Source organism: Lathyrus oleraceus, chromosome 7 (genome assembly GCF_024323335.1).
Source record: "Lathyrus oleraceus cultivar Zhongwan6 chromosome 7, CAAS_Psat_ZW6_1.0, whole genome shotgun sequence".
In the NCBI taxonomy this organism is placed as follows: domain Eukaryota; kingdom Viridiplantae; phylum Streptophyta; class Magnoliopsida; order Fabales; family Fabaceae; genus Lathyrus; species Lathyrus oleraceus.
The window spans coordinates 481,665,221-481,670,854 of NC_066585.1; the positions used below are offsets into that span (position 1 = coordinate 481,665,221).

General features: G+C 35.8%; 1 non-coding gene across 1 annotated transcript; it reads left to right on the forward strand.

Annotated features, from left to right (window-relative positions):
* Positions 1–614: 614 nt before the first annotated feature.
* Positions 615–721, forward strand: LOC127109865 (small nucleolar RNA R71). Its single transcript, XR_007797113.1, has one exon. It is a non-coding gene; the product is annotated as a small nucleolar RNA R71 (small nucleolar RNA).
* The last annotated feature ends 4,913 nt before the right edge of the window (positions 722–5,634 follow it).

The window sequence follows — 5,634 nt, forward strand, 5'->3', positions numbered from 1 at the left end:
ATTCTTTATTTTGCTGAGTCTGGCCTGATATAAAGTTCTCCATGATCTTCTCAAGGTTAGACTTCTGGGGAACAACTTGCATAGGTTGGTTTTGTTTTTGGGCTTGATAACCTTGCGGTCTCTGAGGTGCATGATTTTGGACAGGGTTCTGGTTTTTATAGGAGAAATTCGGATGATTCTTCCATCCAGGGTTGTAGGTGTTTGAAAATTGGTTACCTTGGGCGTAATTCACTTGGTCGGTGTTCAGGTCGTTCAAAAGGTTACATTCCGCCAATTCGTGTCCTTTAGATCCACAGAGCTCGCACTCTGTGTGGACTACTTCTGCGGTGTGAGTGTTTGTAGACATATGTTCGATCCTAAGGGCTAAAGCGTCCATTTTCGCCTGCATCATGTCTAGAGAGCTTACCTCATGTATTCCACCTTGGGTCTCCTTTTTCTCTATTGAAGCTCGTTCAGTTCCCCATTGGTAATGGTTTTGGGCCATATCCTCAATTAGGTCACAAGCTTCTGGATAAGGTTTTTTCATCAGCACGCCACCTGCGGCAGCGTCGATGCTCATCTTGGTGTTATAATGGAGTCCATTGTAGAAGGTATGAACGATCATCCATTGTTCTAGGCCATGGTGTGGGCAGACTCTTAATAGCTCTTTATATCTCTCCCAAGCTTCAAAAAGCGATTCTCCTTGGTTTTGAGCAAATCTAGTTATTTGGTTTCGAAGAACAACAGTCTTACTAGGGGGGAATTATCTAGCAAGGAATACTCTCCTAAGGTCTTCCCAAGTAGTTATTGAATTAGCTGGAAGTGAATCTAGCCATGAACGTGCTCTATCCCTGAGGGAGAAAGGAAGTAATCTTAAACAGATCGCATCGGGTGAAGCGCCGTTAGATTTAAAGGTGTCGGCTAGTTGGATAAAAACTTTTAAATGTTGATTCGGGTTTTCAGTAGCGAGACCCGCGTATTGGTTCTATTGCACAAATTGCAACAAAGACGGTTTTAGTTCGAAATTTTTAGCAGGAATAAGGGGGTTTACTATACTCAAACTAGGTTCCTCGTCAGAGGGTTAGTAAAATTCCTTAAGAGGTCTCCGGTCGCGATTCTCGACCATAGCTTTCTTAATTCGGATGAGGAAGAGGCGTGTACGAGTATAACATTTGGGTTCCGCTAAAGGATCTACTAAATTTCCGGTACTACGGGTTCTTTGCATTTACCGGCTAATAATGCCTTAGTTTATACGGTGTAACAACAAGGTACGAAATTTGACGAAGTTGGTCCCTGGCTATGTCGCCAAAAACTTGATCGTGGTGACTCGCAAGTGCACGAATTACGTCAAAGTAATATAAAAGAATATCGATCCCACAGAGACCAAACATCAATCTATTGATTACTATTGTTACGGTGTTTATCTAAGGCAGTTTAAAAGAGATATTGGGTTTGCAAAATAACAGTAAATAATAAATGCAGTTAAAGACAGGTTGAATGTATTTCATGCCAGTTAAGTGATGTTTCGATTGTCTAAATAGAACTACTTATGAGGCAATATTTTCTACTCTTGAAAAGAATCCATTTAACAGGAACTGTCGCTTTCACGTATTCAGAACCGAGTTTACCCTTAAATTAAGGCCTTTTATTGTCACTTATAAAAGGTGCGCATAACGCTAAAGTAGTAAACTTATTTTTAAGAAATAAGACTCGTAAACTTAGTTGAAAAGTGATTTTGATTTGGAAAGTTTTACCCGAGGAGTTTCCTGATTTTAGATCTATCAACGCGTCCGAAAATAGTTTCAAAAATAGTTTTTCCTTAAAGTGATAAAAATTCCTAGTTAACTATGCCAGGGTGCTTTCGCACTCCTTGAATAATTAAAACTAACCAAGTTTGTTTTTAGAAAACTCAAGTTAAAAATCAAAACAGCCTTTAAAGTATTTCTACAGATTCAATATGTGAAACATTCCTTTAATCGCGATCCTTACATTCTAACCTTTAAAAGATTTAGCCAGACATGGTAACACAAACAAACACAACGGTATTAATCATGATGAAAAGTTTGTTTTAGAATGTGAGGCGTAAAGAGTGAGTAAAGTGCGTAAAATAAATAAAGTAAAGTGAGTGCGTAAAATAAATAAAGTAAAGAGAGTGCGGAAAATAAATAAAGTAAAGCGAGTGCGGAAAATAAATAAAGTAAAGCGAGTGCGGGAAATAAATAAAGTAAAGCGAGTGCGGGAAATAAATAAAGTAAAGCGAGCGTGGGTAATAAATAAAGTAAAGCGAGTGCGAAAAATAAATAAAGTAAAGCGATGACAAATAAATAAATAAAAGTGATAAATAAGAACCTGCTCCAAACGGAGGCTTCGATTCTGGTACAAACATAAACCTCCGACTCCTAAAGCTAAAGACGACAGCAACTCGAAGTGACCCAACTCAATCTCACTAAGGTGCGATAACCCCCCGATGTGACAGATTACCGCTATTACAAATGATAAATATAGGCTTAGTGTTGTAAAACTAAGTTGGATCATTTGAAAATAGAATGGAACGAACTATTTATAGGGGATTTCAGTAGCTTGCAAAGACCATGGTGCCCTCCAACTTCTCCTTAGTGGGAACGTGATTTCCAAAGGTGGCACCCGCCATCCCTTCATGGCGCCCGCCATGTGTGTAAATGAGGAAGATCATGGGAACGTGGCGGTTACCTCCTAGTTGAGGACTGATGACTCATGGCTTCTCCTATAGCGGCCGCCATGTGCAACGCCATGTGTATAATTTCGCCGAAAAACCCTAATTTTAGGTCTTTTTGCTTCGTTTCTTCCAAAAGAGAGTCCGAAAGTGCTAAATATCTGAAAGCAAGATAAAAGGGAGCATAATACAAACAAAATGATAATAAAGTCCTAATAAACATGTGAAATCCGAGTCAAAAACACGGTGTAATTTAGTGTGATCAACCAACATAAAAATGAGGGATCAAAACCCCATAGTTCGTGGTAAAAATTCCAAAGAAGTTGATGAATTGGTTTTAACAAAAGTTTAAAAGAAAGGGCATGAAAAAGCCAAAGACTTAAATGAGGTTGTTAGTTATTTTTGTCTTTTGAAATTAAAGTCAATATGGTTAAGTTTATTTACAAGTTTGATTTAAGAAAATGTTTGAAAATTCAATGGCATAAGGCCCAAGTTTCTACTCATTTCAACAAGTCTAAGTTGAAAATACAAACAAAGAAGGTTTTGAAATGAGGGAGAGATTTTGAAATCAAATAACTGGGAGGAGATGAAGGGACTACCCGAGACAAAAATTAAAAGTTAAGAGTTGAAAGGATCTGACTAATTGGATGCAATCCACAAGACATAAATGTCAGATAGAAATCTATTTCCTTTAGACTTTTGAGCAAGCAATAAGCATAAGCAAACATCCAAGAAAATAAGTATGGATATCAAAGGCATTAAATAAAGATAGCCAAAATATCCAAGCAGGCACTCCAATAGCAAGTATCTTCAAATGTCTTCAAAATGTCTCAGATGAAATATTCCTTGTGGCGTACTCATAGAAACAATCATCAGATATGGACAATAAGATCAAAATAACAGCTAAAACACAGAGACAAAGTAACAAGCAAACCAAAAGAGAACTCAAGGCTTGGTATCAGATGAATGGCATTGGCCAAGATAGTCTAGTCTCAAATAGTGGCATTGGCCAGGTCCTTTAAAGCATGGGAATGTTGCCTACTTCTAAGTACAAGAGTTAAGATAAAGTCCAACAGTCCACTAAGATAGTTTTAAAGTTTTTTTGTTGTTATTAAGTATTTTTAAGGTCCTAAGACCACAAATAAAACAAAATCACAAGTACAACAAAATATATACAAGCACAAATGATATATCTCAAGTGAGCAAAGTGAAAATGACTTAAACATAAACATCTTGAATGAAATTCAAATGTCAATGAATGATAAAGATACTGAAATTTAAATTGCATTAAGTAAATGACATAAAAGTAAAGTAAACAATAAAGGAAGTTAGTCACATGTTAGAGAAGAATTCAATTATTTAAGTCATTCCTTGGAGAACACTCAACCATTCATTCACAAGTATGAAGACATGAACCAAGACATCATCAATGAGAAGGGCTCCAACTTCGATAAATCAACAAGTATGCCACTAGCTCTCATAAATGGAAAAAAGGTCAAGTTTTCACACAATGCCATGAAGAATGGGAGACTTACAATCTCACTTACAATAATGCTATGCCTTTTGGGACAAATTTAGCTATATGTTAAGCAATTGTAATTGGACTTATGTAGAAGTCACAACTATCTAAGGCTGGACAATAAATGAATCAATTTATGAATCAACTAGCAATTATGAATCAACTAGCTGGTCATTTATGAATCAACTAGCAATTTGGATTGTAAAGAAATCATTGGTCAATGATGGATTAGGGAAAAAGAAGGGGTGAAGATGAAGAGGGAAGGGGACATAGAGACCCAAATTGATCATAGGAGGAATTTCATCTGATCAATACCATCCATTAATCTTGAGGTATGAAATGTACAATTCATCAACCCCTAAATCCAATAGTATTGATCAAATGGAAGTTCAAATCAACCATGATCAAGGCCAAACAGAAAGTCAAACATCACAAGGTCAACCAAATGGCTCAACAATATTTTTAAACATTTAAACAATTAAAAATCAATTTTAAAATGAATTAAAATTCATTTTAAAAAAATTAAATACCTGAAGTCCCTTCAAATCACCAAATAAATGGCCAGGGGATTTATCATAGGTCAAACAAGGTCAAAGGACCTTAGACATTTGAGAATTTTTGGAAAGTCAGAAGTATTTAAAAATATTTAAAAACAAGTCAAAAATTATTTAATTCACAAAAAATATCAAAATTAATAAAAAAAAAAGGATTTTAATTCAATATATGAAAGAGGAAAATATTCAAAGATTTTTGGTGAAAGTCCCATATTTTTTGGATTAATAATGAATTTAATATGAATTAAATAAGATAGAAATATTTAAAATAAAATCATAATTAATAAAATAAATGGAAAAAACATGGACCATCAAATCTCCCTCATTAATTGAGGTGGCATATCTGATGACCACACGCTAAGGGTCTATGATGCACTTCATTCAATACGTTGCAAACTGAGTCAAATAAACCAAAGGCCATGATTAAAACGCTAAAGCAAGATCAGATGGATAGAAATAATCCAACACATCACTAGAGCTAGGGCTTCGGTAATCTTCTCAGGTGGACCTCACCGGACTGGTCCACCACCAAAGTTCATGAAAATAAATGATGCATGCACTAATTTGAAGAGAAAAATGCCAGGAGTTCGAATTTGTCCTTAAAATTTTTCAATTCTCACTATATAGAGGGATATGTGGAATTGAAAATTGAGGAGTATGAAATGATTTTCTTCGATTTGACATAAAAGGAACTCAATCTTATTGCGTACATTGGTAGGTCTTCAGACAACCAAAGATCAAGCAAAATGGTGGAAATAGAGGGAGAATCGAAGAAGAGAAAATTCACAAAAATCACCTTCGGTTTGCTTCAATTGAGCTCGATCTCTCTTCCAATTTGGCTTGGCTTGATTCTACCAACTTGTAGGAAGTGAAATGAATTATCAAATGGC